Below are 25,731 nucleotides of genomic sequence, written 5' to 3' on the forward strand. Positions count from 1 at the left end.
AATTGTGTAACCATGGTCAAACTGTTGTTTATGTTATTTCGCATCACCTGGTTGTGCATTTGTTCTGGAAAATTAAATCAAGATGAAGTGACAAACAGAAAAAGCTGATATTTCATTAATAGCTTGAGGTTGACCAAGGAAACCGCACTAATGTTCAAAGTGTGACGTGTCTCCATTATTCCAGCCCTCAATGTTCTCACGGCTCCAACAGCACAATGTTTTCAGTCCTTTGGGGATGTGACCTGTCAAGCAGACACTGCAGCGTCCAAGAAGTCCAACGCTGTCTCTAATTTGTGCGAGACCACCTCTGATTTGCTCTGCACTAGATGATGGGTGAGACAGAACAGTTCAGTGCTCTCCTCACAGCTTCACTCTTGTCTAATTTCAAGCTCTACATACGCTCACCCGCACACACAAAGCGGTAATTCAAATTATTCATGGGGCTCCTAAATCCTGAGTGGTTTGTTTTATCATTAAAGTGTGTCAGAGTTTGTTTTCGTCAGCCCCGCCAACAGATACGGTGTCTGTCCCCAAATGTCTCGAAGCTGTGATTCCTTCTACGGTTATTCTTCATTCCCTGGTTTACCAGCCTTTACCCAGCGTGATACACAGGACGTCAGAGGTGGTCCCTCAGGGAAAAGACAATAGGGCCTTGTGTGAGGGCTGTATGAATTATTACAAGTCTGAAGTAAATGATTAAGACTTCAAAAATGTCACCCGCTCACTAATGTCATGTTAGGTTGAATCAAAAAACGGAATTTTAGGTCGTATTTGATATTTGACCCAGCAGGTAAAAATCACATCCATCAAATCCAAATCACGTCAAGACTGAAATCAAACACATCCATCCAGAAAAACCTGTTCCCTCACAGAGAATGATCGATGGTTGAGTCTCACCCACCTGCCATCGCATCACCAACCCCAACAGCAGGTCTCCCTCCCTGACCTTGAACAATAGAATTATCATTAACGTGTAATTGGAGCTGGGATAGTTCTGCAGGCGATGAGCAGTAACGTGCACAAGGGTTCCTTGGGGGAAGAGGGGCACAGAATCACCAAGGGGCATCGCACTGAACCTGGGGAACTCTTTAAACGGCACTAGTGAGGATGAGAGGAGATGGAAAAGAGAAGAGATACAACAGGACAATAAAAGAAGAGCAAGGGCAGAGAAGAGGAGGAAGAGCGAAAAGGCAAAGACTGAATGGGAGAGCCAACGGGAACGGAGGAGACCTTGAATGAGAACTCGTGCAGACGCTTTGTGAATTGAAACAGGAACAGTGCGGTAATGACAGAAGTGAGCCGAGTCAAAAACAGACTGCCCCTGCCCTCAGACAGATGCTGCACGTGGGTGGCCTGGCTCTCCGCAGTTATCCGAGCCATGTGGCAAACAAATTCATGGCATGCCACGAGACACCCACACCGGGCCCCTGCAGAGCAAAACAGCAGGAACCTCCCTATGTGGAACAGCCCACACCTCAACAATGACTGCATTATTCCTGGTGTGAATGATGCTGGGATTAGATTTCTTATACGTCTGCTCTGTTGAAAGGAAGAAAGTTCACAACCGCAACTGACTGAAGTGAAATTCTGTGTTTTGATTCCACACAGGATGAGATTTGTGATGATTGAGCCACAAGCAGTTTAGTTTCAGACATTCACAGCATATGTCAGAGCAAGAATAAGATGCATTGAAGCTGGTGTCATTGCAGACGCTAATCACATCTATAATACTAATATAAAACAAGACAGGCAGGGTAACGACATAAAGACTTTGTGCATTGCCTGACCACGTCGGGAATCAAAAAGGTAAAACTATGAATGTCCCTTCCTCTCGTTCAATTTCCTAGTCTGAAACAAAAATTTGAACTTTTTAAATGATCAATCTGTGTAATAACATTTCAAAGATGGAAATTGTGCCTTTTTTCTTCTCAATGTCTCATAAAAATGTAAATGTGATGTTTTCCTATCACAGATTTGCATATAAACATATTAGAAAATTCTTGATACAGTTACAATTTCTGAAAAAGGCTTCATTTAGGTGACTTACAATCATCTTTCCATTCGCCTACTTGCTTTTTGTGGTCTAATTAGAACTTATTTCTAATTTCCGATGAAAAACATTACGATGGGATATGTAATCATAAGAGAAACTACATGTTTATAGATTGTTAGGACATGATAACTGTATATATCATTCTGTGCCGAGTGAACTTCCATTGTTCTAGTTAGTTTTAATAATAACCCTTAACAGGGAAGGGTGGGGGGGGGGGGGGACTTTTTAAATTCATAGTGTACCACTGAGCACATGAAAAGTGACAAAAATAGTTTTAGTGGGCGTGAATCTCAGTTTGTGTGATTCTGGAAGTTACACACAGCTTGACATATTAAAAGCATTCTTCCTTTCATTCTTCCTTTCATTTGTCTGACAAAAGGAAGAATGGAACGCGACAGCCGAGCTTCACGTGTTTTCTTTTCTTATCCACGAGCTAAAAGAGAAGCTTCCCTCCCACAAGTCGAGGGGTTGAAGACGTTGTTCACCTTCTCACTTTGCAGTCGAGCCGAAGGTTTTTTCACTTCAGGTAAATGGACACAAATGAAGGAGAGCGGAAGGACTGCCAGATCATTACCCGACTGTCCTTTGAATCAATTACACACCGCTGCTAGAAGAATAAACCATAATAGCGTCTCCACAGAGCGAGATTCACTTAAACCTCCCACACACTCGCACTGTATTTTAGTTGCAGATGGCTGAACGGCCTCAGCAATATGCTCCCGGTAATAACTGTCACTTTAATATATAAATTCATAATCATTCATTGGTGATTACCATGACACAGCACAGTGCTCCGCCGTGGTCCACTTGTTTTTGGGGTCGTTAGCCCAATCTTGCGAAAGACATTAAACCACAAGTTGATGTAAGACGAGAACAGCGTGTCTACATTTCCTGCCAGTTGCGTCAAGGTGCTGTTTGCGTGTCGATACCGCACAAACAGCCAGTTGATGTGTGTGTGTGTGTGTGTGTGTGTGTGTGTGTGTGTGTGTGTGTGTGTGTCTGCGTGGAGCGGCTCACAGTGTTATGATTTCGCCTGCTTCAAGAAAAGTGATCAAACATCTAACCTAATGTTATCAAGGGCAAGAGCAATTAGCTGAGCGACACTGTGTCACACTGATAAATCCTCTGGGCCGCTGCCATCTGTAAGTGTGAGGTGGAAAGAGTTTAGCTGTGCTGTTTACTCCTTATCTTAATTTGTTTTTCGGGAACGAGGGCACACAGGTGCTTTCACGTCTTCCCATTTTTTTTTCTCTCTGGCTCTAGGAGGGCAGTGTCGCTCAGTCCACCATGTTGGGTCCAACCTGAAATATCTCAGTGACCAATAGATGTCTCTGGAATTTTGTACGGACATCTTTGTTCCCTGGAGGATAAGCCGCACTGAGTTTGGCTATCCTCCTGACTTTTCCTTTACGCCTGCTGCACACGAGAGGATTTCAAATCTTAACCTGAAAAGGTTAAATATGTGGGAGACCACAGAGATAACGACGGGAGTAACATGAACATGCACACACGAGAGGATCCAGTCGAGACGCCAGACAAATTATTTATATGAGGCGATTTTTGAGACTTGGGAAATCACTGACACTGATGGTCTCATCCGTTGGTGGCGCTTGTGTGTTTCGTGTTTTGCACACACAACAGAACACAATAAGCAAACAGTCGCCAATTAAACAAGTTTAACCTCGTCTACCGTCCACCTGGCACAGGGGAACAAAAGTCTTATTTACGCTGTAGGCAGCCATGTTTCCGTTCTATACAAAAGTACACAACATCTGCTGGTGCTGCACTCAGAGGAGCTCTTATTCAGTCGGTGACATTGTCATAGTGTTTGTAAACCCCTCATACTACGGGATCATTTGGCCAGATAGTCCGTTCAGATCAGCCTCAACTCTGTAACCCCCCCCCCCCCCCCCCCCCCCCCGATCGCCTGGAGGGCTGAATCAGACCTTAAATCGTGCCAATAATCCTCTAGTGGGAAGCAGCCATTAGTGCCAACATGAGGCTGTGATGCTTTAGCTAAATTGTATTAAATATTATAAAATCAGTTACAGACAGTATGAGATGTTGTGATTTTGGTTCTCATCTGATTTGTCATCTTTCATCATGACATTCCGTTCAGCTGCAGTCAACTTTCTTTTCTTGGCCAATTAGCTAATACTAGCATTCTATAAGACACAGCAATATGTTGGTATTGTCACTGCCAGCTTATCTAAAATGATCTCTGTCCACATGAGCACTTTGGCTCCGTATCAGATTTGATTCCTGTCTATACTGTAATGGCGTGTAATGGCCAGCAAAGCCAGATTCCTTGAACAATAGCTAATCTCCTACACATGTGAGCAGCTGTAAAAAGCAGAATGTAACAGCACAACAACTGTTAGCAAAGACAACAAGATCAACGACATTTGTAATTGATGGTCAAAGTTGCTTTCTACACTGGTAGCTGAGACTAATGCTGGTTGTTTTCTCCAGATTCAGGGGGTCATGTGATAGGAGCCTGACGAATCAACCACTGCTCAAGGCAAAAAAGAGCCAATCAGCAGGTGGTTACTAATCCTAACCTGCCTCTCCCTGTCCGCACTGAAACACAGTGCCAGAGTTTTCAAACTAAAAAGTGCAGAGTTGCGTTTCCAAAACTTTTTGCAGCTCAAAGACTCTGGAGTAGTGAGGAATGGTATGGTAGAGCGGATGTAGCCTCAAAGCATCCCAGTGCAGCCTCCCAGAGACATGACTGGAGAACAGTCATAGTCAAATGGCACATCAGGGGCCTTTCAACAAAAATGTAGGACTATGGATGAAAGATTAAGTTTTCCCTCACAAAACTTATTTAGTAATTGGTACCGAAATACAACATGAGAAGTTCAATTTAACTCCACTCAGGGCACAGTGTGTTACAGGAGATAACGCATGAGGGACTTTAAAGGATAGAATAAAGCAGTCATGACTTTCATTGTAACAGAGCCTCTGCCACCTGTCAATCAATGCCAGGCAGGCCATTATAGAGCCGGTCGTCTGCACTTGTCCAGCCGCCGGCGCTAGAGGCAGCCAGACGTTTCCTCCGGACGGCTCACCCACAAGGTTAGACAGCTTTTCACTGAAGCTCTTCTCCATCCTCTTTCCTCTGCGCCCCTCCCATTTCCCAGCATCCCCGCTCTCTTCTGCGATGATTTCCTACCAGCTGTCTGCTCGCTCCATCTCTCTCTCTCCTTTCCATCGCTCCCCCACCAACCGCCTCCCTCAGCTTGATGAAGTCAGAGTGCAGCTCGGGTACAAAGAGCCACCGCGGGCCATCCATAGTGATCTCATTACACAGGACTGCAGGGGAAACTGTCTTAAGCAATTTCACAACCAGCCTCCCTTAACACCCCCCACCCCTCCAGCCCCCCTCCTCCCAGATACATCGGGGTCAAGGAAGCAATTAAAGGGCCATTTGTCTAAACAGGACGCCGGTTGAATTGAAGGGATGATGCGGGCGAGCCTGGACAGTTTCCAATTAAACATCAAAGAACAACATGAATGCCCTCTAACTGTTTTGCACCAGCAAACCTCCGGAGTGTATCTAGCGTAATGGCAGTATTAACCCATATTATATTAATAATTCAGAAGATGACCACAAGGAGCACTGAAATTATGGATTATTGACTCACAGCACTTTGTCAGGAAAAAAAAACCCTTTAAATTGCCTGAATAACTGACCGTGATTGGCAGCAAGAAGAATCGCTACGAGGGACATGAAAAAAGAAACAAAGACAGCGACAGAGAATCTATATATAGACATCATTAGGCTCTATTCCACTGTGTGACTGGCTGGACATAAACTGAACACATATTAGCATAATGTTTGCACCCACAAAGGGGCAACTGTCACAGTTAATTACTTATTTAATATTTTAAAAGTTAATTACGGTTATTAAGAGCCTGTGTAGAGTGACAACTTTAACATGAGAGACACGTTAAAAGGCTTCTATTGTTTCAATAACACATTATTCACCTCGGGGGGGGGGTGCAAATTTATAGCAGCTGGATTAAAAAGATTTTGTCACAAAGTATTTGTTTTGAGTAACACTGCAAAAGTGAGCTGCTACAAACCAACAGTTTGAATTAAACCGAAAACAAAAGGTGGTGAAGTGGTTAGCACTCTTATTATCTCTTTTTTACCTCTTTTACACTAAAATTAGCATTAAAACACAGTTTCTTTTAATATTTAAACACATTTAAAATCCACAAAAGGCAGCGCTCTCTCACCTCACTGTCTTGTCGAATTAGAGCGTTCATCTGGCTATCCCAGTCTATTGCAGATTCATTTAACCCGGGAGTAAATGATGATTTGAACTATTCCCATTGCAGAGAAGCCAGATGTAAGTGGGTGTTAATATTGTGGCCATGTTGACCAGTTGAAGAGCGGCTTATCTCAGCCCTAGCCCGCATCGACCCTATAAAGAATAAGCAGTTCAGATAATGGGTTCGATTTTTTGGTGAAACCCCATCATCCCAATTCTTTTTTGACAGCCGAATTGTCGGTTCAGATGCCATTAGCAGTTGTGTTGCCATAGCGCCGAGTAACTTTCCATCACCTCAAACCCTTCCATCCGTATCTCTCTGAAACCGACAGCTCCACGGCACTGAAAACATCCATCCCTCCAGGCTCCCACAGGTTTCTTTTTACGAAATGTCTTGTCCTCTGTAAAAAACACCAGCGCGAATGGCCTCTCACCGGATGTTGTGGGACTTGCGTTTGATCTCGTTCCAGCAGAGGTTCATTTCTCCCGTTTGGTGCGGGCCACCTCCTCTCAGCCTCGGGCACTCCGTCCCCTCGTCCTGCCCCTCACCGTCCACCGTGGACTGGCACGGCACACAGTGGCATCCCGGCCACGAGGGCCGCCCCGCAGCTAGAAACACACACACACACAGGGACAACAAGGAGAATCAACAGCGGGTATTAAGGTCAACTGCTGATGAATAATACTTAGTTGCTGTTGGATGTTTCAACCCTCACAGGGCAGGATTTCTAGTGAATTTTTTTTTTAAATAGACCGCGAGGCAGACAACCGAACACAACCGAACACTTCATCCAACCAACCATGGACACTTCATCCAAACTGACATCCCACACGTCCTCCTCATTGATTGAATAAGACCACTCTGTCAACATAGTGACCGGTGATCAAACGGCCAATCAAATACACGCTAGGCATATTTAGGTTACTCCGAATTCTGTGTTTTAATGCAACAAACAGATTAAAGCCTATAAAACTGGAGTACACTCATGTTTCATATCGATTATTAGACCTGACATGAACTAAGTATAGCAATCTATATTTTTCAAAATAAAATAAATAAAACATTACAATGAAAGGAAAATGAAAAGAATTCTTGTGATTAAAAAAAGTGGAGCACAAAACTCGACAGAGATGAGTCAGTGCCTCTTTAAGACGAGACCTGATCCAGGCCTGAGAGAGAGAGGAAGCCTTGGAGCATATTAATAATCTAAAGTAAGACCAGAAGATTTATAGAGCGTTGAGGGCAAAAGCTCCAACCCATCTGCCAGCAGGCGACTGATAGTTAATCAATCACAATTAGTTTAGCAATAAAGGAGCCAAGGGTTAAATCTTAGAGTCAGATTAAGCTTATCAGATAAAGATAAACCGTAACACTGTCCTGTGTGTGGGACAGGAAACAGAAATCATGAGACAAGAGCACTTTTATCCTGTTATTCCGTTCCATTAAACTCAGGGAAACAAACGCAGACAAAAAGCTTGTTTTTTCCACAGACCTCCTGAGAGAGGGGGCATGTGAGGCCACACTTGAAGAGGTGCAAAACCCTGGAGGGGGGGGGGGGGGGGGGGGGGGAGGCATACACACACACACACACATGGCATCCTGGGCAGGAGAAGCTTTCCCAGGTTCACAAGCCATGATAAATCTTGTCTTTGGCCACTGGCCTGCGAGTGGATTTCTGTTTATTCAGATCATTTCACATCCTTTACCTTAGCTGCAGCTATAGGCTCTCAGCTAACATGCTCAGCATGCACACGCACGCGCACACACACACACACACACACACACACACACACACACACACACATGCACACACCATAACCAAGAGCTTCCCTTTGTGTTTGACTCGAATCGGATCTTGAACTGGTCGATACGATTCTTCTCAGCAGTAGGTCCTCTAACCCTTGCAGCAGTGCTCATCCATCGAATGCAAAACAAACACGCACACGCACACACGCACACGCACACACACACACAGTTATTAAAACGCAAGCCCTTAACTCATGTTGTTAGAGACAAGCACATGTCGAGATGGAACTTAGATTCACTTAACACTAACAGCTTGAGCCAAATTTAGGACACTCTGTTGAAGTGTGCGCAAAAAACTCCCAGGGTGCACTGCAGTTTTAATTTAATATATTTGGTGAAGTTATGCTGACAGTGTGATTTCACCATGGTGATTCAGATGAGATTGGTACAAATGATTCACCAGAGTTACATGAAGCACAAAAGAGCCATCTTTTTCATAAGAGTAGGACCTGGAAACATAACGCCTCTGGCCACTGGCTGACACATAACAGCTAGGTGCTGTGCTCTAGAGGCATCATACAGACAATTTACTGCTTTTATCTATAAGCACAATGTCATATAAAGAGGTGCATTTTTTCATGAAAAGGTTAATGCGTCTTACACATCACTTCCTTTCACGTTCTTCTCCCTCAGCTCAGGTTTATCTAAAACAAATTGAGCCCAGAACGAACAATGAACCTTTTTTTGCAGTGTCAACATCTGTGTGAACGGCCGCGGTGACAAAGAGAGAAAGATTTGCTTTCAGCGCACTCATCTCTTTTTCTTTTATCTTTACCCTCCTCTCTCCTCCTCCTCTATTCATTCTTCTCTATTCATTCTTCTCTATTCCTTCCTTACTCGTTCTGTAGACCAACTCCCCTCAAATTGCCCTGATGTTTTACTTTTTTTATTTTTTATTCACATGAATCATCATCATCGTCTCGCTCCCGCTCCCGTCTCCAGTTATCTCTCCATTGCCTTCCCTCTCTCCTCTCCCTCAGACAGCTCCTGTTAGTGTAGGTCCAGATGAATCAGCAATAACCAGCACATCTCTCCCACTCTCACCGTCTTTTCTACCTTCGCTGGTAATAAGAGGTCACCGGAGCTCAAACAGCTCAAAACAAAGAAGCGAATACACGCCTTCATATTCTGTATTCGATTTGAGTCACTTTGCTTTTTTCCGTGTTTGTGGATAAAAGATGGAAGTGAATGCAAACAAAGCAGCAGAAGAAGAAACACATGATGCAATGACGTTTGAAAGCAGATTGGCTGTTTGCTTGCTTATGAAAGCCGCCGCTTCAAGATGTGAAATGGTGTCGAACAATGACAACCATCAACCGCACCAGCGCTGAGATTCCAAGAGAATCCCCTGTGGCTGAACGAGAGCTCGGAGAGAGGTTTGCTTCTGGAGCAAAGAGGGAGCCGAGTGACAGGCAGCTCTGTCATCGACCTTAAATCTCTTTTTTTCCTGCAGGTATAAAAGGCTTTCTCACAAAGACACAAAGTCAAACACTGCTGCACTTGGAAAAATGTATTTATATACTTTTTTAAAGATCTCATTTTTGGATGCTAGACACTTTGTCTCTCCCGTCTCTTTCTCGTGGGCGCGTGTCCTCACCGCATGGGCATGTATCCGCCCACAGTGCGAGACATTAGGTGAGTAAGTCTCCCGCCTCAAACCTCCAAAACATGAGTCAAGCTTTAAACATTCATTATTCACGGCCTTGATCGAATGTGGCGTTTCTCAGTCAAGCATACATAACTGAGAAGATGCTGACAAGATGCTGCAGAGATTCCACTGACATGCCACAAAATGACACAGACGATATTCCTCTCCGCTGCAATGGAATCAGCTCTCACCTCCAGGTACTCATGACTCGGTTCTCTACAGAAATCATGCCATAACACTTTGGCCCAATTACATGAACAGCACAGAGGGAATATCTGCCTCTTCTCTTTCTAATGCAATATTTTTTTCTGACCGCTCAAGCCGAGGCAGCCCGAAAAAAGAAATTTTTCAGACGAGACGTGAATTTTAAATCAAAGCGTCTGAAGATTATGAAAGATGGCACACAAAGCCTTTCTGGATTTCACAGGCAGAGGAGAAAAAGACAGTTCAATTGAGCAGATAAAGCATCAGACGATCAAAGCCTCTGTGCCGCCACACCATGTCTACACATTGATATTAATCTGAGGGAATCAGGACCGCATCTCAGATATTCCTGAGAAGCAAGAAGATTCATTACCGGAGCTGTGCAGACAAATCCAATTCTTACACAAAGCGCGGCGCCTACCTTAACAATACAGACTCGCCGTGCCGTTACAACTCCAGTCTCAGTGTCATGTTGTTAAAACCTGTCACACAAGGCTAAACGAGGGCTGATAGTATTCATCCTGTCTGCTGGTCGGCTTATCAGAGAATGAGGAGATAAGTTGGGCCTGAGGAAATAAACAGGGGCCGAGGCTGGGGAGGGTGAGGAGGGGAGGACGGGTAGAGACGAGTGACCTAATAAGCAGAGACTTCTCTCTCGGTCAAAGACGTCTCTGTCCTTTCACATTCCTTCCTCACACCTACATGCCCCCACTCCTCGTGGCCAGTGGAAAGCAAAGGCCATCTGCCCGATGTCCTCCGACCCACACGTGCACTCTGACCACAGCAAAAACAACCTGCATTGGAAAGATTCTCAAGTCAGAGGAAAAGAAGAAGACAAAATAAATTCCTACACTCCCACAGCAGAGGCTTTTAGCTCCTACAGTTTGTTCCCACTGTTTATAATGAATGGGAAGAAGAGCAAGGGTCAGAGCTCCAGTGCAGTGAAAGAAGTGAAGGGAGAACAGCAAGGGAGGAAACAATATGTTAAAAGATATGAACTTTACTATATTGACGTATGCATGCAAGATAACCACACAAATCTTCAAACTGGCAGCACAGACAATCCACACAGTCAGCACAGTTTCAAGGTAGACATTGAATATGGTCACTATGTCGCCTTCTGATCCTCGATTTAAGGTGATGAAAGATTGTGGTAAAATGTTTTTACCGATGTTATAGTTAAGTTAACAAAAATATCACGTCATCATTTTCTATCTACCTTGATATTTGTGTACAATTTTGTCCTAATCTGTTTAAATTCTTGACTAAACGGCAAAATAAATGCGTTGTGAGGTCATCGGCCATGACTTTTGACCTTTGAAAACCAAAATCGAATGAGTTCTCCCTTGAATCAAAGTGGATGTTTGTATCAAAGTTCCCTCAAGGATTTCCTGAGATATGAACAAACAGATGGACAACCAACACATAAGGCCTCTCGCCATGGTTGTTAGCACTGAGGCATCACAATGCTTAAAATCACTGTACAATAGAAGATAAAAAATAGAAAAAAGCACAGAAGCAGTCACGTGATTTGGTCGATGAGTCACTCTGCACCATGCGCTCAACAAGTGTGCAACTGCATGTGCAAGAGGCCTGAAAGTTTGACCTCTACACTGAGGGGATCCCGTGGCTGTTCTGTGCTGTCGGGGGCAATCTGCTGGTTTGGTTTGGGTCTGAACTACAAATTAATTAAAAATGTTCTTCTGACCTTGTGATATAACTTTCCTTTCCTAATGGGACAATACAACATAGATAGGATTCACTGATGGGTTTGATGACATTGCTAAAATTCTGTGGTCCTTACGCTCAGCAGATGGGAGATTTTTGATGTGCCAGCTGGAAGAGTAGAGCTCCAGTAGAGCTTTACAGACTGGTAGAAACAATGTTGTGGTGAACTGAATCTGTTCTGACCAGACGTGTTGGCCTAACACCTTATTCGTCATTGCATTTGTCACCTGACTGCACCTCAGTTAGGACCTTAAAAGTACTTAAAATGTGACCTTTAGTCAAGTAAGCACATCCGTAAGAAAACATGTTTGGAATTCGGCCTTCAGACAAGTTTAGGGGAAACTGAAGGATTTCCATCAGTCGCTGTGGCTCACAGACGACAGGTTATGGCCTTGAATGATTCGTAGGGAATTTAAGTGCATTTTTAAAAAGTTCCTTTTTATGTTGCTTCAGTTCAAAGTGTGGAGATGCTTAAAGGGGTAAACTCAAAAAATCTAAACTTACTTTCATATTTTAACTCTTAAATCATCATCATCTTAATTTTGAGATCCTGTGGACGGGTCCCAAAACCAAGGTACCACTGATCACTGTTCCCCACTGAGGTTTAAAATGAAGAAGAAACTGGTTCGGAGGGAAGCAAAGGAAGCAAAGGAGGTTTACTCAACAGCCTTTCATCCTCATAGTTAAATCATATTAAAATGTACATAAGCTGTGACAGACGCAGTGATTGTTTCCGAAATGGAAATAAATCCATACCGTAATTGCGAACACATCATTCTGTCAGCAGGCTAAACCCAGCGACAATTTGTTGTACTTTTACACCCACAGTTACAGCACTCTGCAGAAGTGATAAAGCTATTATGCAGTGTCTGAAAGAACTGGCAAGCGCTGATACGGACGCCCAGAACTCACAGGCTGGGCTCCGCTGAATGTGTCAAACACCAATTTAACTTCAACAAACAAAAGCCAAGCCAACAATGACTCAGAGCATCAGTGACCAAGAGGCCTGCTGGTAAATGAAGACAAGCCGGCGCAAGTTAATCCGGGCCTTTCTATGGATGTGTGTGTGTGTGTGTGTGTGTGTGTGTGTGCATGTGTGTGTGTGTGTTTGTGCGTGTGTGTGTTTGTGTGTGTGTGTGTATGCATATGATGTGTGTGTGCTTCAGCAGCAAGCTCCTGGCTTTGAGCCTGATCAAGCGGAGGTTGGACCATTGCCTCCTTGCTGCTCTGTCCCGCAGCTCCTCAACACAAAACACACACACACACTAGCACATACACACTAACACACCAACACACCAACACACCACCACACAACCACACGCCAGCGCTCAGTCCCTCTGCTGCAGATGCAGGATGAGTGATCTGAGTTTCCCACCACAGCTGCGACTGTCACACACCGCAGGAGAGCCCGGGGGAGCTCCAATGACCCAGCGCACACACACACACACACACACACACACACACACACACACACACACACACACACACACACACACACACACACACACACACACACACACACAGGTATTCACATAGGCACTCTCCGATATCGTCTACTAAATAGTAGACACGCAAACACACAAACTTCCAGCTACATCCGTTATACCCTGCCACCCCTGCTGGGCACAGGCAGTTGTCAAACTGTTTCTAGTCCCCCCCGAAACGTCACCACTCACTTCCCGAGCTTGACTCCTTTTGTCTGCAGACATGCGACTGCACTGATTTGCTGTTTGAAGCACCCACCTCAAACAGCGGGAGCACCGAGAGACTTCTCACTCCTCCTGACACATTCCTCCTGGATTCCCATCACGACGGCACATTGTCATGCTCGCAGCGTTTCGCCCTCCAACCAGATATTTCATTACCCTTCGTACTTTATTATCTTCTCAATGCCAAAGTAGTTTCCCTCTGGAGAAAACATGTTATCCGCGCACTCACTTATATTTAGATGGTGCCAGATTTAATTTTTTCCCTGCTTTTTTTTCTTTTTCACGAGAAGACATGCAGCTGACATTAACTAATTAATAATTAATTATTATTCCCGGGGGTGGAGGTGGTGAAGAGTTATTTGAACACTAAATTGGAAGTTCATTGTAGCATCAGGTGAGTAAGGTCTATGCTTTTCATAAACTCTATGACAAGGGACGTTCTTCTGAAGCAGGAGTGAAGCAGCAACTAACTAATATTACTCTTTAAATATTTGTGTGTGGAGCGTGTTTGTGTGTGTGTGTGTGTGTGTGTGTGTGTGTGTGTGTGTGTGTGTGTATTGATGCAGGCTACAGTGTGTGTGCTGTCCTCATTGTGTCATCCTTTGGCCCGGCCCAGTGTTGATAGTGTCTGACTGGCGGAGCCCTGCAGTCGCCAAGTAGCTTCAATGAAAATGAAAAAAAAATCCCCATCTCATTTAGGTTAATTTCGTACATTATTGAGTTTTCACATAATTATACTTTAAATGTTAAAATACTGTGATAAGCGAAAAAGAGCTGTAGCAAACTTTGTCATTGCATAAATACTGCATTAGAGTCGCATTATCTAAAAGTGCTATGAATTAATTGTCGTGTTTTTGCAAAGAGAATTAAACTCATATCGTGCATGAAACAGAATTGTAACCTTGTTGATTTGGATGTTTCATTTTGAAATTCTAATAGTTGGCCTCACACTATTTCATTTATATTATCTATTCAGATCTTATACAGTTGATGAGGCATGTTAACCTGCAAATTCATATTTACTAACTATACTAACTAACTATTTGTTTGGAGTCAAGTTTATTTCCAGGTAATTCTCACTATCCTTTCCGGTTTTAGCTCCTTTATGGTCTCCACCGACTCTGGAGGTAAATATCTAGCTCTGTCGTTGCTAAATGCTCAAACATGTTCACCAGCTAGTCACCAACTTGTTTGTCTGTGATTTAGTCATTGACAAATATGGCACATCAAGTTTATACGAGTTTGGAAACCTTTAGAAAAAGAAATGCTTAGAGTGGTTACAGCCATGAAACCAAAATAATAATTCTCTCAGCTTGACAATACATGGGACATCAATCACATTACACATAGGCATTTGATGGACACATCTTTTTTTCAGAGGGGATTTTAGTTTTGTGTGTAATCAGACGAATGGTTTTGGCTTATAATTAAACCTCCAAATATTTTCTAATGAAAAAGGTTCAATGTGTAGAATTTTGTGACCTCTAGTGGTGACGTTTCATGTTGCAGCTGAATCCCCCTCACCACACCCTCCCCTTGCAAACATGAAGGAGAACCTGTGGAAACCTTGTGTGTTTAGTTTGTTCAGCTTTGGGCTACTGTGAAAAACATGGCGGCCTCCGTAGAGAGGACCCACATCCCGATGTAAATATAAAGTATTTAAATGTAAAGGTTCGATTCTAGGGTAAAAAAAACTACCAATTCGTACAATTTAGATGAAACACAGTAGTGAAACAAATAGGATTCTTTTATATTCAATTTCTGCCAATAGACCCCTTTCAGCCAAACTTACACACTGGACCTTTAACAAGCACATTTTCAAGCCCATTGTAAGTATTTCAAATACCAGTAAAACAAACATGTGCAGCGATGCTGCTTTAGAGAAAACTAAAGTAAAAAATATTTTCATTTCACTGACATAAAAAAAACCAGCGTAATATCAAGTGTTTCTGGACTTGATAGCGAACAAAGATGTCTTGGTAGGATGAAAATGTTTTTGCAGTGTGCTCTGAGTGGTCCCTGTTGTTCAAACAGCTCCCCCGGAAAGAAATATATCACAAGCAAATGTCCACTTTACTCAGCTGTTTGGTTGATGGCACCGGTAGAGACAGAATCCTAATGAGCTTATTATGAATACTTTCCACTAGTATTTCATAGAGTCAATTCGGGTGCTGCTGCCGTCTGTCTGTTTTTTGTTTGAAGAAAATTGGATTTAAAGCTATGCAACCTTAATGAAAGCTGCAATTTCACGTATAGCTTATTTAACCGTAATGTATTCCAATCCGTGTGTGTGTGTGTTTGAATCCACCTTGAGATTCATATGTCATCCGTTCAATTATGTGAACAGAGTGGAATTAAGATTAAAGGAACTGTTTCTAGTCTTGAATCTGTTTTTATGAAGTAATGACAGCTGATGTTTCTCATTTTGCATCAAACATCTCCTTCACTGTAAACCAGTTCCTGAGAATCTTAGGGAGCCGTGCATCAAAGTTACAAATTAGAACAGAAGACCACAGGGCTTGAAATTACCAGTGAAGAAATAAGAAAAATTAACTCGGCTCACTTTAGGGATGTTCGAGCTCATTACTTAAGCAAAAGCGAAAAACGGTGATTAGTTTTGCAGATTGGGATCCGTTTTTTCCCGGGTGAAAGGCGTCCACACCTTCAGCAATTTCCAGAAATACATGGGAGTGAGAGAGCTTGGGGAACAGCTCTGGGACCGAGCAGCCTCAGAAACCAAATCCTGCAGTGCGTTTTTAAATATGACAGAACTGGTGATATCCAGCCACCGCATAACGGAAATGAAGTGCCCTACAAAGTCATTTTCCTGCATAAGAAAGTGTTTAGTGATGTCATGTTGCGCTGAGGATGTTTCGCAATCTGTGGTCTACAGTGGAGTAATATATGCAGAATGTGACAAGGCGACTGGCAAAGAACTGAAGCAAAACAACAAAGCCTAGCACCACCCAAAGAGGATTTAAACCATATCAGTCCGCATCTTAAACAGATTATTTAGTAAGTCCTTTGTAACTATATCAAAAGGCATTTTAGGGATTAGCCGAGACAACAACAAAAAAAAAGAAGAAGATTAATCTCAGAGGAGTTCATATCGTGGCCCCGGTTGCATTTTAGAATGTCGCAGGAGGAAAAGAAAAAACGCTACAAATTCCACAAAGTCAATGACTGAAATCAGTGTTTTGTGTTTTACTAACAAGTGCATCTGTTTGGACTTAATTAAAGACAATTAACAGAAAGAAGCGCCCGCACCGCCTTACAATTACAGAGCAGGCAGTGCTGATTAAAAGCAAACCCCGGCACTGCTTCCTAACACGCAGTAATGTGAGGAGAGGAAACGCCTGGTTCAGAGAAGAGGTAATTTACCAAACCACAGTCAAAGTCCCTGCTAATTAAGATGTGATTCTTCCACTGCTAAAAACCAAGGAGATGAAATAATCAGCTGGGAATCAAAGAGCTACTTTCCTCTTTCTGGTAGTTTCTCTCCTTTATACATTTTCTGGTTTATCTGTCACTTTTCTTCCAAAGTGCCGTCACAAAAATCATGATCACCATTCCACGTAAACAGCATATTTGTAAACAGTACACATTGTAGGTTATTTCAAGTCACCATTGATAAACACTGAGTTCTGCACTTCCCTAGAAATGAGCATTTACTCCAGTAACACTGTGACCTATGGGCTGAATGAAAGGCCTCTGTACTTATAGTCTTCAAACAAAAAGGATGGGTCAGAAAAACGTACACCCGATGTAAAGTTATCAGTCCATACATCCGTTCTTTCATCCATCCGCAAAAACAGTCACAAGCAATTTGGTTTAGCGACGGCACGGCGGCCAGCAACACATAAAACTGATGCAAATTAAAAGCCAGGGTTTTGTAATAGCCTCCTGTAGCATTTGAGATTAACAGCCCATGTATAACACAGCTGGCCTTCTCTTGAAATGAAAGTGAGCAGTTTCCAAACCAAGTTTTTAATAATTAAGAGGAAGGAAAACATGTCGAAAATACACGGTAAAGGTGATGATAAAATACATATTTTCATTTCATTATCACAGGGTCTTAACTCACTCTACCATTTATCTGACTTTGGTTCCACGTAATGCATTTGCAACGTTTTCACAGATAACAGCTTTGTTTACATTCACACTCACATGTATTGCACATATTTTCACAGTGAACATACTTTATGTTTTTTGCTTTTATTTATAGATATTTAATGGGATTGCTCGGTTTGGTACTTCAGTACTTGCTTATCGCTAATGACTTGAAACCTACTTGGCAATAAATCGGATTCTGATTTGGTGTACAAACTGGGCTTCAGCTTAGAAATATCAATTATTACATTCAGACACATATTATCATCAGCTAGATAGAGCTGAGCAAAGTCTGAATAATAATGTTAAAGGTTTCTATGCCAGAGATCGAGGTAACATGCTGTATATATTAATAATAATGATAAAAACATTTTTATTGCACCTTTCAAGGGTCCCATGGACGTGGCACACAAGGGACAAGGACATATTAAAGGGGACAAATATGAAGGCATAGTAGAGGACAGTAGTGGGAGGGATTCTGGACAGATTGCATTAAGTCAGCTCATATGCAGTTTTAAATAGGAGTTTTTTTGTTTTTTTTTATGTCCAGATGGATGTTGGACTGCAAATCTTGGTTGGAAGAGTATTCCAGAGGGAGGGGTCCACGAGCTGGTGTTGTGGATGGTGGACAGACTCCGATCAGAGGAACTCAGTTTCCTGGACAGGATGTGAGGTGGAGGTATGTTGTTATTTCGATGTTTTACTTCTTATCAATATCTAATGTTGATTCTTCACTTGTGATAGTTTAATTTGTCTCCCTGGCATGAGCAGCAAAACAAAACAGCTTCTCCTAATCCCATTTATCTGACGTTGGATTATTTACGATAAAATGTAAAATACTTGTTTCTGTTTCTTATCTTTCACTGAATTTGTGATCACTACCATTCAAATTGTTGTCCAGTATTGTTTTGTATATATTTCACAACTTCTTCCAGCAGCAGCTTAAAAAGTAAACTGGTAACTGGGAGTGTGTTCAGTTTCCTGAATGGCTGCATGGGCACCTGCATGTTCAGTATAGTGACGGCAGAAAAATTGACAGGGGGAGGCAGATATAAAAGTGTGAGATATTACAAAACATCCCATTTCAAGAACTGTGAAATTATTAAAAATGATTCTTTAAAAGGATGACATAATGAGGTATAATTACTGAATATTCCCAGCAACTGTGCACAGAATGCTGGTAAGTGCTAATGATAAATATGTGCGGAAATAAAAGCAGCAGAGAGCACAAATCAACAGGGAAGGCACCTTAATGGATGCAACACTCCACCAAGGCTCGTTTGAAAGCACAAATCTCATTATAACAGCAAGAAAAAGGCGTTTGACAGGGAATGGTGTGACATTTGGCTCTCTGCTCAACTGTCCACTTTCACTGGCCTGTCAAATCTGTCACTTCCTATTTGCTGAGGGAGCCATAGAGGTTCCAGTAGACGGGGAATCTGCTTGACAGCTTGCTGTCCATTAAAAAGGTGACAAACGAATTCCACAGGATATCTGCAGTCTCCAGCATGAGCTGCAGCTACAGCATAAATCAGAGTTTGACTAAGAAGGAGTAGCACAGTGCCAAACAGAGGAGGAGACGCAAAGCACACAGGAGACGAACAAAGCCAACAAACATTACAACAGAAATAGAAAATGCAACATTAATGCTTTGCCTGTGTCACAAAACACTGGGACATTAACTCCATGGCTGACTAACTATGTAATTGGAACAGGCACAAATCCAGCGTGAAAGCAGCTGTTTTTGTAAACAGGGTCATGTCTGTTTTCATCTCAGTGAACACAAATAAATTCAGAAAAAAAGGAAAAGGATTCAAAAATCATTTACATGCACGGAAACTGGACGAACTAAATGGAAAAACACTGTGATGAAATTGGGACAGCAAATAAACACCAGTGAAAGAGCAAAGAGCTGAACCTTGTAGTTTTTTAAACCCTGAATAGCAAGTCAGACGTGAATCAAATCAATGCCCAGGCCTTGTATGTATTTGGAAGTACATTGCAGGTGGGGTGGAAATGAAATGAGAAATTAATTTGTTTCCATTAGATGAAGTTTATGATAAGCTAATGATAGGAGAGTTTTAAATTTTCAGGTAGCAATCCTCTGTGCTGATACTCAGAGACCTGCATTAACATACCTGCACGGTATGGCCTTGACTCAAGGTTCGACTCATACGGACTCCTCTGATTATTCCTGAGAGTCAACTTCAAGGAGAGTGAATCCTGTTTGACACCCACACAGCGTCTGCGGTATGTCCTTACACGTGGGACAGGATTGCAAATCATGGTCGGAAAAAGAAAAACGCTGAGCCGGCCTTGCAAACGCGATCCTAAACAAACTGTCCTTTCAGTGAAGGGCAGTAGGCAGAGAGCTGGACTGGAGACAACTGACCTGACATTTAAAGCAATTGAAAATACTCTTGCATAGAGGGACTAAACTCGGGAAAGAGTTATTTGTTCACTATTTGAGAGAAGTTTGGTGCATAAAGACGTCATCTGTGCTAGCTGCTTACGACCCATGGTTGTGATTTATTGTTGGGTGACCTCCAGCAGCCGTGTACACCACGAGCAGAGGACGGAGTTAGTTGACGCAGTATAAAGAGCCATTAGGTGGTCAACAAAACACAGGACATTCACAGAGGAGAGCGCTGTTTATCCCCTTTGCAAAATCAATAGTTTTCATTGTCTGATTCATCCAGGAACGTCCTCGAACGAAAGCTGACACGTCATACATATAGTACAAACTGTTCAGTCACACCACAATGGAGTCATAGAGAAATGGACTACGGATGACATACACTCGAATTTGTACACATTGAAAGTATGATGGCCCAGTATAGAACTGCACATTTATTCAAAATACAACTAATAGAAGTCATGAAACCATTGCACAGGAAGATTTCATCAAACCACAAGAGGTGAGACCTGAGAAATCAAAGACCCAAACCTAATCATTAAACCGAAAGATTACACGCTGATGTAGACAAGGATTAGCTGGTTGTTTGTTCAGTCGTTTAATGGACGTCGGGAGAGAGGAAAGCTTAATGCGATTACTGTTATACACAGTGGCTCTGAAACGTCTACCAGAAGGAACTCACTCATATACAGAATGAGTGAGTGAAAAAAAGGCGTGAGCGGGTCTGTCACGATTTTGTGTTCGACAACACATGGTAGTGAAGGGATGGGCGTCCACTGTTGTTTCCAACATGGTCTCAATCCTCACTCTTAGCTGGACTGTGTGTTTGCTGCATGCTGCCATGTAATATCTGATATCTGAACAATGTGAGATGTTAACAAGGTCTCATTAGTGAGGGAAGTCAACGTGGGTTCACCATTTTACTTTGTTGAACATTAGCATTTCAAAGCACAAGGAATCTGCTTATTACCAATAATAATGGATTCACGGACTCTCACCTCTCTGAGCTCAGTTATCAGATGGTTAGTTGTGTTACACCAACAAGCTGAAAGAACAAAGCAGCTCAAGATACTGACAGATCTTTGTGATTGTCCTCTGTCTCACCTCGTTTATGAATAACCCTAGAAATTAAATGAATAGTTACATGTTGCAGAGTAGAAAGTATAACATTTGAGGATTAATATAACTGACACAAAAAGGCTATCAGACGGGTTGTAAACAGGCCAGTTGTACCAATTCTTTATCTGACTGATTGTATTAGTAGTTGCTTCTTTTGAGTGATGTTGTTGTGTGAGTGGGTTAGGGTTAGGTTAGGTTTCTTTATTCGTACCCAAGGGTAAATTGTTTGTGCAGACAGGGAACAGCAATCCATGGAAACAGACCACAATACAGCAATTAGTTCAAAATAGGACATCACAACCTTGTCAATTTATCGAAAAAAACAAACACTCACAAACAGACATCAACACAATGCAGCAGACAGCACGGCACATAGTACAGACACGGGTCACGACAAGTACCCCACCCCCTCCCCTCCCCTCATATGCACCCACTGCAAGTGATGTAGGAACTGTGACAATAATCTGGAGCGGATAAAAACAGAGTCTCCTGCCCCAAAAGATTTGCCGGTATTTGGACATGAACCCACATAATAGACATTATCTTACGGCGCTGGGATGAAAAGTCAAGAAAAGACTAGTGACTCTGAATTGGAAAGACGAAACCAGAAATCTCCATCTTTCTATGCATCTGTCCTTCAGTTTCATCGACAGCCGCTCACCCTGGCAGACTTCAAACCTGGCAGGTTTACGATGGGATGACTTCGCAGTGACCGCACAGATCGTTGCTTTGTGAATTTGAAAAACGAGCCCATTACCCCAATAACAACGCTCCGACAAGCACACTGCAAACAGGCATAAAACATAGTTACGGGTACTGTAAATGTCACAGCGGTCCAACCGGCAGCCGTTGAGGTATTTCACCCAAACCCACAAATATCAACCTCGCGTATTCCCTCAAGGACGAGTCACAGGATCAAGTCAGTGAGACTCTTCCTCTGGGAACCATGAACGTCTGTACGGCATTTAATGGCGATCCATCCAGTAGCTGGTGAGATACTGTATTTCAGTGTGGAGCGAAGCGGTGGCCTGAGCTACCTCCACAGGTACATTAAGCACACTGTGTCCGGTGACAGCCCAGATGACCTGTGCAGTACTAAGGTGCCAGTTCTAATCTACACCTCCCACTGCTCGTTAATGCCACGCCGGTGACAGGAGCTCTTTTAAATGCAACCTGACAGTGAAGGAACCAATCACTGTTGAAATACATACACACTCGCTGTTCTTTTTCTGAACAGTACACTTTGCCCTCTTAGTGCCAGCTCATCCTGAAGTCTTAACACACGCGGAGCACATTAGGGTTGACACTGACAAGTCCTCATGAAATAATTATGCTCTGATTCCCGGGCCAAACCTAGACAGAGCTCAAGCAGGACAGGGAATCCACCCAGGTACTTTCTTATTTATCCACTCCGGCGTCTTAGCAGCGGTGCAAACGGATTCTGTTAGGAGCTCTGTTCTGGAGTTTGATCACGGTTCTCCAGGCTGAGGGAGGGAGGGATAAAAGGTTTACGACTTTGACTAGTGGCTCTTGGAGTGAAAACATGACAGACACTGCCCGCCTGTAAAGATCGCTTAAACACTAAGCTGTGGCTCACTGCATCACCGTGTTTCCTCTCCAGCACCTAACGGGAACCGACTGTAAGCAATAGACACGTACACATTCTTCACTTGTCAGATTATGCTGTTGAATCCTGTGCTTTCCCACCTTTTCATGCAAATTTAGGTCCTATAACTATTGCGCTCTCAAATGATGGATGAAGGACTTTAATCTCACTGTGTCTTTTGTGCTTTCCACCGGGGACGGAGCCCCAGTGGAAAGCACGTCCTTAATCAAGTGTCTAAGCAGACTCATAAAACATCCTGAGAGGCCTCCCTTAGGCACCTTGCTGGGTAAACAATACCATCACTCCGCCAAGATCCCGAATTAAGATATTACCGCATGCATGCAATTAACATTTGTACACGGGCCTGGAACAATATTTCATTTTGATTAAATAAATATTGAGTGACACCTCTGTGAGGAATGCTGCGTCCTGGGTTTTTTCCCCCTGCAGTGGGCGGTAACTGGATTAAAAAGAGGGGATTTTCAAAAGCTGAAAACGGAACACGGAAGGTATTTGCGGTGCACAGAAATAGCCAAACAGCCTTCAAAGCAGGTCCTCGCTCCTCTCTGACAAACCGAGGCAGTGGCCCTGCTTTAGATGTAAGCATTGGCCACAGTGGCACGTCTGGCTTCCATGGGCCAGACGTCAGTGAAGAAGAGGTGAAAGGAGAGCTGGTGCATGGAGACATGTCTCGTTCTTTTTAAAGCGCTGGCCTGTGGGAGACAGGTCTGAGCCATGAAGAAGTGAGGGAGCAACGTGCTGTGACGGTTGGCATGGAGACATTAATGAATGAAACTGGATCTTTTCAGGAAAGGCCACCATCGTGCTTGTGAGGAAAAACAACATGACCTTGATATTGTTTAAGGTTGTGTTTTCAGCCCCGTTCGACTGGTTTGATTCTCAGCAGGATTACGCAAAAACTGAACGAATTTTCATAAAACTTGGTGAAAGGTTGGAACACGGGCCAAGAGAGAAACCGTTCACTGTTGGCACAGATGTGGACTAAGAAAGTTCTAGAATTTTCTTCAATCACCTTCTAACATTAACATTTTCACTGCTTTCTGGGGAATCGTTCATAGATGTTGATCAGATCAGGCGCATTTGGGAGAATGATTTCATGGGTGTTAGGTGCAGCTTGATTGATTTCAATGGCACTATTGGACCATAGGAGTTCTCTGCTGAGTGCAATTCCAGTCTGTTTGTTAGTTGGTTTACGCAAATCCGACTCTTCCACAAAACGTAGTGGGAGGATGGGACATAAGCCAAAAAAGAGCCCATTGCATTTTGGCACACATATCAGGACAAAAGACGGATCCAGAAATGTTTTCATTACTTTCTCTAACATTGCAGGTTGGGCATCAGTTTATATGCATCTCCAATCGTTTTAGGAATAACCCTGCAAGGCCAAACAAACCTTGCCGATTTTGTTCAGAATTGACAAGGACTGAAGTATGCACTCTACTAACTATCGTTCCACCAGGATTAAGCAAAGACTACTCAAATGTATTTTCTTGAAACTTGGTGGAATGGTGGGGGCTGGGCCAAGAAATAACCCATCAACTGTTTTCCGTGGATTCCGTTGAGACAGTGGAATCCAGGATTTTTGTTTATCACTTTTTTCCCAATTCCTCAAAAAGCTATATAGAAATTAGCATCAGACATTTGCAGAGCTAATATCTATGAACAAGTGAAGTTGGAGGCAGTTTGCAGAAAATGTTGGTGTAGATAAATGTATCTGATCTCAACACACCGCCTTGGTGGAGGTGTGGGCTCTCCAAGTGCCCCAGTTACTATTATGGAAGAAAAGTAAGCAAAAGAGAAAAGGGATATTGTTAACAAAGTGGCAAAGTGAAGGTTATGGTGTAATGAAAGGATCACAAGTATAAAGCTTCAGCTTGACGCCTGGAGCCAGCAGATATATCGCCTCTCTCTAGAGAGACAACATGGGAGCAAGGGAGTGAGGAGGGACTGCAGGAGAGGAGGCTTTGAAGATCCCACTGCTGCCATGCAGCAAAGTGTTCGCTTCACCATCAACACCCCAAAAAAAGACACCATCCTCCTCCAGTTATCTGCACCACTTCCTTTTTTCTTCTCCTTCGTTACCTCCTGATCTTTCACTCAGCTCCCAGGAAGATGGAAGACGTTAGGGAGGACGGTTTTCTCGTCTCTCTCGAAATCCTTTTTTAATTCCCATTAGCCTTTGGTTGTCGCAAACTACCTGACACCAGCCTGACTGTTTGCTGCACAGAGTGGGGGAAAAAGGCACAGTATCGCAGAGACAATGAGTGACAGGGAAACGCGTGGTGAAGAGGGACATGGGGGGGGAGTCGATGAGAGAGGAGAGGGGGAAACGACAGCGAAACAGTCGATGAGAGACGAGGAACTGAGCAAAAAGAGCTTATCAGTAATCAACCAGAGCAAGCCCCACTGGAGGATGCACATTCTCTGAAGAAACAGATCAACATATCCAGGAAAATGACTCACTTACACAAAGCCTTTTTCATAAGGATGATAGAGGAGGAGGAGGAGGAGAATGAAAGAGATCACACGATGATAAAAGAAAGAGGGAATGACAATTAAGCAAAGAAACACATGTGTTTAAGTTTGTTTAGATAAACAATTTTGTAACCTCAGTGCTATGAGACAGGAAGTCACATAAAACCAATTGGCGACACACCTCTTTCCAGCCGGCCACAGATTTTCTCTCTCTCCGTTTTTCTTTGTTTCTTTTATCTCGCTTTTTTCCCCAGTTTTTAGTTAAATTTCCAGTCATTCTCCGACACACCGGTTTCACAACTCTTCCACATTATACATTACTGAGATCTCACTTCGACTCGTCAAAGCTTCTGCCATTAAAATAATGGGTCTTGAAACTGGAGGCCTTGAACCATTTTTGTTATCAGCTGAAGTAAAATGTCTCCGGGGGAAAGTTTCCCATTCAGCACTGAAAAACAAAGGTCATGTGATGCAGACTCCAACATGTCAATAAGCCTTTTGCAAAGGTAGTTTTTATGAAATAGGAAAAGCACAGGTGTGAGAATAAAATCGAAG

This window comes from Pleuronectes platessa, chromosome 8 (assembly GCF_947347685.1).
Source record: "Pleuronectes platessa chromosome 8, fPlePla1.1, whole genome shotgun sequence".
NCBI classification, from domain to species: domain Eukaryota; kingdom Metazoa; phylum Chordata; class Actinopteri; order Pleuronectiformes; family Pleuronectidae; genus Pleuronectes; species Pleuronectes platessa.